We start from the raw sequence: 10284 nt of genomic DNA, 5'->3' as shown, positions 1-10284 counted from the left end.
CCTATTTTAATAGTGACATCATCCTATGATTCTGAGGCCCACACATTTACACTCAAGTCATGCAACAAATTCCTCCTACTTCTGGTCAACCTATTAAAGAGCCAATGTTTATACTAGTGGCAGTTGCATTGTTAGATTCTAATGGATATGATGTTCCCCTAACTTCAGTATCTATTAAATTAGATTACAAATATATTAAATCACACATTTTAAAGCAAGAGATGTGCATTAAACTAAAAAGAGTTGCTTTAATGTAATTTCTATACTGTATTTTATTTTAGTGACTGGAGAATAATACGAATTGCTAAAAAATGGAAATATATATTTCACCTAAAATTTTTTGCTTAAAGATTAGATTTACTATTAAATATATTTAAGAAAAGTTTACTATAACTTTTAATTTAAAATATTTTATTAAAAAATTAAAAAATTTAATGAATATCAATTTCTACATAGGTCACATATAATTTAAAATGTATATATAAGAACATGTATCTATCAAACCTAACTTAAAAGTATATTAAAAGAATTTCTAAAGTGTCTTCATTCAATGTATTTAAAACTTATTTAGAAACTTCCTTTAAGCACAACTCTTACATTAAAAACAAAGCTTTTCTATTTTTTTTGCTACCAGTCTATCATTGTGGAAGTTTTTTCTTGTGGAAGATTTTGCCTCACTTATCATGTTCCAAAAATGTGTAAATAAAAAACCAATAAAGTATCCTAATGTTGAGTTGCCTTATCACAAAAATCACCCACTTAACAAACACCTTATAGGATTCAAATGTCTAATGAAACTATATCATCACAACAATCCCTGACAGCACATAAATCTCAATGCATGCTCTCATGCTCCAACTATACATATTTTGAAACAACATAACCATAAGATCTTAGTGATAACAACAACCAAATTGATTGCTCCAATTCAAAAAATTAATCCACAAGATTGGAAATAGCATCCATAGAAAATTATAACCCATCAAATCACTCATACCTCAAAGGTATCCAACATAAATAAACTCATACCGATGACACAACCAACCCATAAATTGCAACCTAAATTTCCATATGTGAACTAATCAATGAAGACCAAGTAAATACAACAAGTCCCAGTGCATGGGTAATGTAAAATTTGAAATATCAAAGGCATACAAAGTCTACTAATAACAACATAAGGAAACTGTGGCCATGTAATACCAAGGAAAATCCATAAAGTGATACAAATCATGTACAAAAACCATCACAAGTAACATTTCTGTCATCTAGTCTCCACAATTCTCCCATGTTCTACACGTGCAACGAAGAATAGAGATAAAGGAATCACCATGTTATCAACAAACAATCATAAAGTACAAATGATAACATATGACCACAAATATGTGGCCACGACAACTCAAAAATGTCTCATAACACAACGTTAGAAGATAAACAAGACCAAAGGGAAAACCTACAAATCACAAGCATGTAGCATGTCCTTACAAAAACACCTTGAAATGTAAACTATGCTAGGTATGCTCCCATTCACAACCCCAAGAGAAAAGCCACAACAACATCAAAAATGGTCCAACCTAAATAGATCAAACATAGCATGATATCATGAATCTATATGGATGTAAGCCTCTCATAGAGGATTAAAACAACTCAATTTCCTATTTCATTAAATCATCTCACTATCATTGCCTAATATCAGTATAAATGAGAATACATTTTAAGAAGATAACCATACTATCCATCTCTTATAATGAATCCTCTAGAACCATCTAGCTACAACTCAAGATCCATGAATATAAAAGAAAACATAAAGCACCAAAAAGTAACATTGGGAAATACCTGTCAAGTCATAAACTATCAAGTAAACCAAGAGTGGGGAATAAAAATTCTCCTCCATGATATGAAAGTCATTATTATTTATCAAAGAATAATCTCCTCATACGTCTATATTGAACTCATTTCCATTTGCTAGCAATTTGTTGCTCATTCATCCTAGGTTTAAAAGTGAGAATAACCCTAACATATTTGGAGTATCAATACCCATAATAAGAGACACATAATGAAGCGTCAACTCATTTTTTTGATAATGACATTATACTTCTTCAAGACACTAGAATTGCTTCCAATGCTCTGGACTCATTCTTGATATTTGGCCTAAATGGAGGTTTTCAATTATTCATGTTAAAGGGGCTTTTGGGGAGTTAGTGGTTTTTAAGAACAAATCTTTAGTAAGCATTGATATGTTGGCTTATAGGGATAATTGATAGTTGGGTATTGCGAAATCATTAAAATCCCCTTTGTCATTTTGGATTTTTAATATGTATAGTCCCAACAACACCATCCTCAAGAAATAGTTAGCAAAATTTTTGAGCCCTTTCAATAAATTATTTGAAACATATTCCTATTTTCCTTGGTGGGTATATTAATGTGGGGTTACATGAATATGAGAATTTGAGATGAAAAATTTCCCTTCCAAGGTCCATTGAAGACTTTAAAAGATTTGTAACTTAGAATGAGCTTTATGATTGCATTCCTACTAACAAAACCTAGACCAATATAAAAAATGGCATCAAATTTATAATTTTTAAAAAAAAAATTGTATAAGAAAAGAGATTAGTTTTATGTTTCTTTCATGTTGATAACATCACTATGACATACAAGGGCATGTATCTTAAGGTGACAAGAAATAGACAATATTTTATGAGTTATGGATAAATTCTTAAAATAATACATTTAATTAAATATTTATTTTTCAGAATACATTAATCTCACAAGCCAAGCTTGTTTCCATATTTTCAATTTTAGCACTTTAATTTATCTAAAATTCCAAACATAATAAATATTCTATTGAAATATTCAATATCATGCTCCCCACAATACTGTCCCTCGTCCAATATTTGCTTTCGGTCCTACCATGCAAGTACTTCAAATTTTTTTTGTAAAGAATATCAATTTCCAGATAGGTCACATATAATTTAAAATCTATATAAAAACTTGTAACTATAAAATCTAAATTTAAAAAATATTAAATGGAGAAGTCATGTGGTGAGATTTCAGAATTAGTTTTTTCCATTCAAGACTTAAGATAAGGCTACATCACATCACATCACATCAACTAATAGAATAGGCCTAGTGAAAACATTAGCTCCCTAGAGATAAGACTACATCACATCACATCAACTAATAGAATAGGTCTAGTGAAAACATTACCTCCTGCCCTTCTATATATATGAGCATGAAATTATTATTATAATCTCCAAAGCACACACTAAACAGCTGAAGTTTGTAAACCTTAGAAAGAGAAGCATCATATCATATAGTACTTGCAGCATGAGCGGGATATTCTGTAGCGAGCCTCCATTTAGGGTAGGCAAATAAGTGGGTCTTCCTGGGCACAGTGATTCCAAAGTGTTCAGCCATATCAACCTCGCCCTCTACAGTCCAATCAAAGCAATAAATGAGCTGAGCCAGTGCGAACTCACTGATAGAAAGACCCATGGTCATCCCAGGGCACCCTCTTCTTCCTGATCCGAATGGCAGCAAATCGAAGTCCTGACCTTTCACGTCCTTTTTACTCCCCATAAACCTCTCTGGCTTAAACTGATGAGCATCTTTCCACACGTTCTCGTCCCTTCCCAGCGCCCACACATTCACAAGCAGCCTCGTCTTCGGCGGAATGAAATATCCTCCCACGCTGCACCCGTCCGTGGATTCATGCGGAATGAGCAGAGGAAGCGGCGGATGAAGTCGGAAAGTTTCTTTCACCACGCATCCCAAGTATTCGAGCTTCTCGACGTCACTCTCCTTTAATCTGCCACTTCTGCCTAACACACGGTCCATCTCTTCGTGTACACGTGCCAGCGTTGCAGGATTCCTCAGCAGTTCACTCACTGCCCATTCTAGCATTGTCACCGATGTTTCCATTCCCCCACTTAAAATATCCTGCGAGAAAAATGGAATAGTTTGAACAATATTCAGTAGCTAAGACTTGTGAAAGTTTCTGAGACTTACCAGAATCATGGCTTTAATGTCGACGCGTGAGACTTTCTGGCCCTCCGTCGCGGCCTTTTCGAGCATCACGTCTACGAAATCTTTAACGTCCCGTTTTCCTTCATCCAACACGTGCTCGTCAATTACTTTCTCAGCAAATGCGTCGAATATTTTGTGAATGGCCTGGTTGCGAGCACGGAGCCCTTGCAAGTCGAGCCAGTCAAGAGAAGGAATTAAATCCCCAATTGGAAATGCACCGGCCACATAGAATATCTCGTCAATCATTTGTTTGAAGCTTAACCCTCCAACCAAGTCATTGTCAGAGTACGTTCTACTGGCAAACATTCTGCAGGTGACATTTTGTGTCAGGGACGAGAGTCTCTTGTTCACATCAACGCACCGCGCCCCATGCCCGCTCTCTTCCCAGGTGGAGGCGATCATGGCAGAAACTTCTTCCTCTCTCACGAATCTAAAAGACTCGATTCTTTTCACTGTGAGCAGCTCAACCGTGCATAGCTTTCTAATCTGCCTCCATGACTCTCCGTAGGGGCTGAAAGCCATGTCTGTATGATCATAGCATATGTATTTCCCGAAAGTGCACCTGGGTCTGCTTGCAAAAGACATATCATGAGTTTTCAGGAACTCTTGCGCCATGGCAGGAGAGGACACGACAATAGTGGGGACGGAGCCCAAACGGAGAAACATAATTTGTCCGTATTTCTTTGACAATGTTGCAAGAGACTGATGAGGGAGGCTTCCCAAGACATGGAGATTTCCTATGAGAGGCCATGGACGTGGTCCTGGAGGCAACTTCAATTTTCTGCCATTACTCTTCACCTTATACACAAAACAGTAGAGAACAAAGAGGGTCCCAAATCCTATGGCGACGGCCTCATACTCTAGCCAAGCCATCCTCCGAGAAATGGAACACTGATGAGTTGCGGTATGTGTTCCGCCTATTTATATTGCTTTTCGTTTTTGAGATGAGACATTGTTTAGCTCTGCTTAGTAATAGTCACACTTGAATCGATGGCCAGAATGATCCATCTTCTGTCTTGCATTCACTGTTTAAAAAATGAATGAATACATGTTACCGACTGCATCACATGAAAAACAAAATATTAAGAAAAAGTAAACGAATTTAATGGTTTTATAACTACAATTAATATATTCTAACAATAATTTATGTTTAACTTCCATTTCTTCCACCCTCCCGATACTTTCGGAGATTAATAGTTATATAAAATATAATAATAAAAAATGTTTTCCACATTGTGCTTAGGTTGACATCATGTAAGATGAGTCCAAAGGGGACAAATTTGAGCATCTTTTCAATACTTTTATTAGATATTGTGGGGAGCTCAATAATATTAAATCTTGTTTGATTAATCACAAAAAGGTATAACTAGTATTTGTACCAAAACAAAAAAAGATTGTGCAATGGTTAAATAGATTGTCAGTTAATATATGTTTTAACAAGTATATATTGTATGTTTTCATCAGTTTAACTCTTTTTAAGAGTTCTTTTGGTTTTGCACTTTCAATGATTTCACTATTTACAACAAACACCTAGCCACTTCTACATATATATGAGAGTATAATATATAACTTGCATGCTTATAGCATATCTATGATAGACGTAAAAAAATTGAGTTGCAAATGCTCAACCTATATCCATAAATAACGCCAAGAAAATACGCCCACACAAGTAGCACGTGTCTAATTGGCATAGACCTATTAATCAATGTCTATGTAATGCAATATGGGTCACTAAAAACAATTGAAATATTGCGACCCTCTTCTACTAATTAGATCATAGACAAAGATCACAAGGTTCTGATGTGTCCATAATGATATTTTACAAAGCTTACACTGTTATGATAGTCCATAATGCTTCAATAATTGAAAGATTTAATGGAATTCTTTGGAAAAATCTTTTTGTACACATTTTTCTTACATGACACACCTTTTAAACATTCTATCAAATCATTCACTTGCATTATCTAAAACTTCACATTTCGTATGAATCTCTAACAAAGTATATCAAGCTATATTATTTAATAAAAACTCCCTAAATGTTGTGATTTCCATGAGATTATATCTCTTTGTAGGATTTTGTTAAAAAATGAACCCTTTACCTATTCATGCTCTTTTCCTTTCTTGTTTATAATATGTATTTTCATATATCTTATCTTTCATTCTGTTATAATTTTTAAATTGAAATTAAGTAGTAGCCAAAATGGGGGCTGGCCCAATACAAAAAAGAGCAACTGTTGAGGATCAATTGGTAATTACTACCAGAAGATTGCCTCACCCACTTTTGAAATTTCAAAAAATTACCCATAACCATAAGAGTGAAGTAGATACTACCATAAGCATCCAGAGTCTTAACAATGTACAAAAGCATGGCCATCAGATCAATATTAGCCCTTATATCAATCCAAAGGAAGAAACCAAAAGGGGCTCATAGGCTCAAAGTATAACAAAGCAACATAATAAACAAAACAAAACATAACCACACCAGCAAGGGAACCGTCAGTGGTTCATCAGATTTTCCAATAGTAGGAAAAGCCAATTGTCAGCTAGGAAGCCATATAGGGCACAGTTTGTCTCCACCTTCTTATCATCAATCCCCCAGTCTTTGTTTGTTTGCATTAGGTAGAGCGTAGTGGCCGTTGAGTGCAATTAATTAAGTTTGTGCCCTCAATTATATTTCCAATATTTTCAACATCTAGGACTTCAATTTTCTCTTCTATAATTTTTCTGGTTGTTGCTATGGGGTCCTTTTTGGTAATGGGTTTAGTAGAGGGAGACTAGATTTGAGTAGTAATTTTCAAGGAGGGAAAATGCTTAGAATTTTGGAGTGTAGGCCCTTATAAAATTTAAAAAGATAGAATATCAAGGCTTGATGGTACACTGTATAATTTTTGCTCTCATGTTTTTTTCCTTATATTCCAAATACAATCGTCCATAGAGTGTAATAGGAAGAAAGGAAAATAAAATAAAAATTATTTGAAAAATAGTTCAAAATAGGGAAATAATAGTAATAGCCTAAGGATGCCTTGAGTTTTTGTATAGGCTAAGGATGGGAATAAGTTGATAGTATGACTGGTTCGCCTCATCATCTTGAGAGGGTTCTCTAGTTCCACATGTGTCACGTTGAGGGTCTAGGGATTAGAGTAACTAGTCTAGGGTAACTCAATGCTTGAGGGTCTGGGGTCTATTGAGGGACACTAATTGATAGGACCCATAATGCTTCACTAATTGAAAGAATTAATGAAATTCTTTGCAAAACTCTTTTTGTACACATTTTTTTTACATGAAACACCTTTTAGACATTCTATCAAATCATTCACTTGCATTCTCTAAAACTTCACATTTTGCATGAATCTCTAATAAAATATATCAAGATATAATATTTAACAAAAAATCTCCCTGAATGTTGTGATCGTTGTACATTCCATGAGATGATATCTCTTTGTAGGATTTTGTTAAAAAATGAACTTTTTACCTTTTCATGCTATTTATCTTTCTTGTTTATTATATGTATTTTCATATATCTCATGTTTCATTCTATTATAATTTTTATTGAAATTAAGTAGTAGCCAAAATGGAGCCTAGCCCAATATAGAAAAGAGCAACTACCGAGGATCAATTGGTAATTACTACCAAAAGATTGCCTTGCCCGCTTTCAAATTTTCAAAAAATTACCCGTAACCATAACAAAAAAGTAGATACTACCATAAGCATCTAGAGTCTTAACACTATACAAAAACATGGCCATCAGATAAATATCAGCTCTACTATCAGTCCAAAGAAGAAAACCAAAAGGGGCCCATAGGCTCAAAGTATAACAAAGCAACATAATAAATAAAACAAAACATAACCACACCATAGCCCAATTGTCAGCCAAGAAGCCATATAGGGCACAGTTTGTCTCCACCTTCTTATCAGTAATCCCCAAGTCTTTGTTGGTTTGCATTAGGTAAAGTGTAGTGGCCGCTGAGTGCAATTAATTATGTTTGTGCCCTTAATTATATTTCCAATATTTTCAAGATCTAGGACTTCAATTTTCTCTTCTGTAATTTTTTTGGTTATTGTTATAGGGTCCTCTTTGGTAATGGGTTTAGTAAGGGGAGATGAGATTTGAGTAGTAACTTTCAAAGTAGGGAAAATGTTTAGAATTTTGGAGTATAGGCCTTTATAAAATTTAAAAAGATAGAATATCAAGGCTTGATGGTACACTGTATAATTTTTACTCTCATGTTTTCCCCTTATACTCCAAAAATAATCATCCATAGAGTGCAATAGGAGGAAAGGAAAATAAATTCATTCATTATTTCAGAAATAATTCTATACAAAGCTTACACTATTATAATAGTCCATAATGCTTCAATAATTGAAAGATTTAATGAATTTCTTTGCAAAACTCTTTTTGTACACACTTTTTTTTTACATGACACATCTTTTAGATATTCTATCAAATCATTCACTTGCATTATCTAAAACTTCACATTTTGCATGAATCTCTAACAAAATATATCAAGATATAATATTTAACAAAAAAATCTCCCTAAATGTTGTGATCATTATACATTCCATGAGATGATATCTCTTTGTAGGATTTTGTTAAAAAATGAACTCTTTACCTTTTCATGCTCTTTCCCATTCTTGTTTATAATATGTATTTTCATATATCTCATCTTTCATTCTGTTATAATTTTTATTGAAATTAAGTAGTAGCCAAAATTAGGGCTGGCCCAATATAAAAAAGAGCAACTGCCGAGGATTAGTTAGTAATTACTACTAGAAGATTGCCTCACCCACTTTTGAAATTTCAAAAAATTACCCATAACCATAAGAGTGAAGTAGATACTACCATAAGCATCCAAAGTCTTAAGAATGTACAAAAGCATGGCCCTTCTATCAGTCCAAAGACAAAAACCAAAAGGGGCTCATAGGCTCAAATTATAATAAAGATACATAATAAACAAAACAAAACATAACCACGCCAACGAGGGAACCATAAGTGGTTCATCAAATTTTTCAATAGTAGACAAAGCCAATTGTTAGCTAGGAAGCCATATAGGGCACAATCTGTCTCCACTTTCTTATCATCAATCCCTCAGTCTTTGTTTGTTTGCATTAGGTAGAGCGTAGTGGCCCCTGAGTGCAATTAATTAAGTTTGTGCCCTCAATTGTATTTCTAATATTTTAAACATCTAGGACATTAATTTTCTCATCTGTAATTTTCAAAGGTGGGAAAATGCTTAGAATTTTGGAGTTTAGGCCTTTATAAAATTTAAAAAGATAGAATATCAAGGCTTGATGCTACACTGTATAATTTTTGCTCTCATGTTTTTTCTTTATATTCCAAATACAATCATCCGTAGAGTGTAACAAGAGGAAAGAAAAATAAATTAATTTTTAATTTCAAAAATAGTTGAAAATAGGGAAATAGTAGTAATAGCATACCTCTGTTGGAAATATAGAAAGAGTAACTGAGAGGGGGGGGTGAATCAATTATAATTTCTGATATAACCTAGATAACCTCTAATTAACTTGTCGAAGCTGCTCCCTCCTCTAAAGATAGTTATAATTTCTAATGTAACTACTGGAGTTCAATAATTATATAAAATATAATAATAAAAATGTTTTCCACATTATCGATGAAAAATGCTTAGGTTGACATCATGTAAGATGAGTCCAAAGAGGATAAATTTGAGTATCTTTTAAATAATTTTATTAGTAATTGTGGGAAGGCCAATAATATTAAATTTTTTTTGAGTAATCATAAAAAGTTATAACTAGTATTTGTACCCAAAAAAATGGTGCAATAGTTGAATCTATTGTAAGTTGAAATATATGCTTTAGCAAGTATACATATTGTATGTGTTCATTAGTTTAACTCTATTTTTAAAAAAATTAGTTTTGCACTTTCAACAATTTAACTATTTATAACAGATGCCTGGCCACTTCTACATATATATGAGAGTATAATATAATTTGCATGCTTATAGCATATCTATGATAGACCTAAAACTTTTGAGTTGCAAATCCTTGATCTATATACATAAATAACGCCAAGAATATATGCCCACACAACTAGCACATGTCTAATTGGCATAGACATATTAATCAATGTGTATGGAATGCAATATGGATTACTCGCACAATTGAAATATTGAAACCCTCTTCTACTAATCAGATAATAGACAAAGATCACAAGGTTATGATGTGTCTATAATGAATATATGCATAGCTTACACTATTATGATTAGTCCATAATGCTTCACTAAT

The 10284-nt window shown here is 33.5% G+C and overlaps 1 pseudogene; it reads right to left on the bottom strand.

Annotated features, from left to right (window-relative positions):
- Positions 1-3306: 3306 nt before the first annotated feature.
- LOC149553204 (cytochrome P450 750A1 pseudogene) lies at positions 3307-4896 on the bottom strand (annotated as a pseudogene).
- Positions 4897-10284: the final 5388 nt, after the last annotated feature.

Source organism: Cupressus sempervirens, chromosome 6 (assembly GCF_028749045.1).
Source record: "Cupressus sempervirens isolate cs-2001-9-10 chromosome 6, ASM2874904v1, whole genome shotgun sequence".
Taxonomy (NCBI): Eukaryota; Viridiplantae; Streptophyta; class Pinopsida; order Cupressales; family Cupressaceae; genus Cupressus; species Cupressus sempervirens.
Note: the sequence above shows the minus strand (reverse complement) of the source record. Positions and strands in the feature narration are given on the sequence as shown.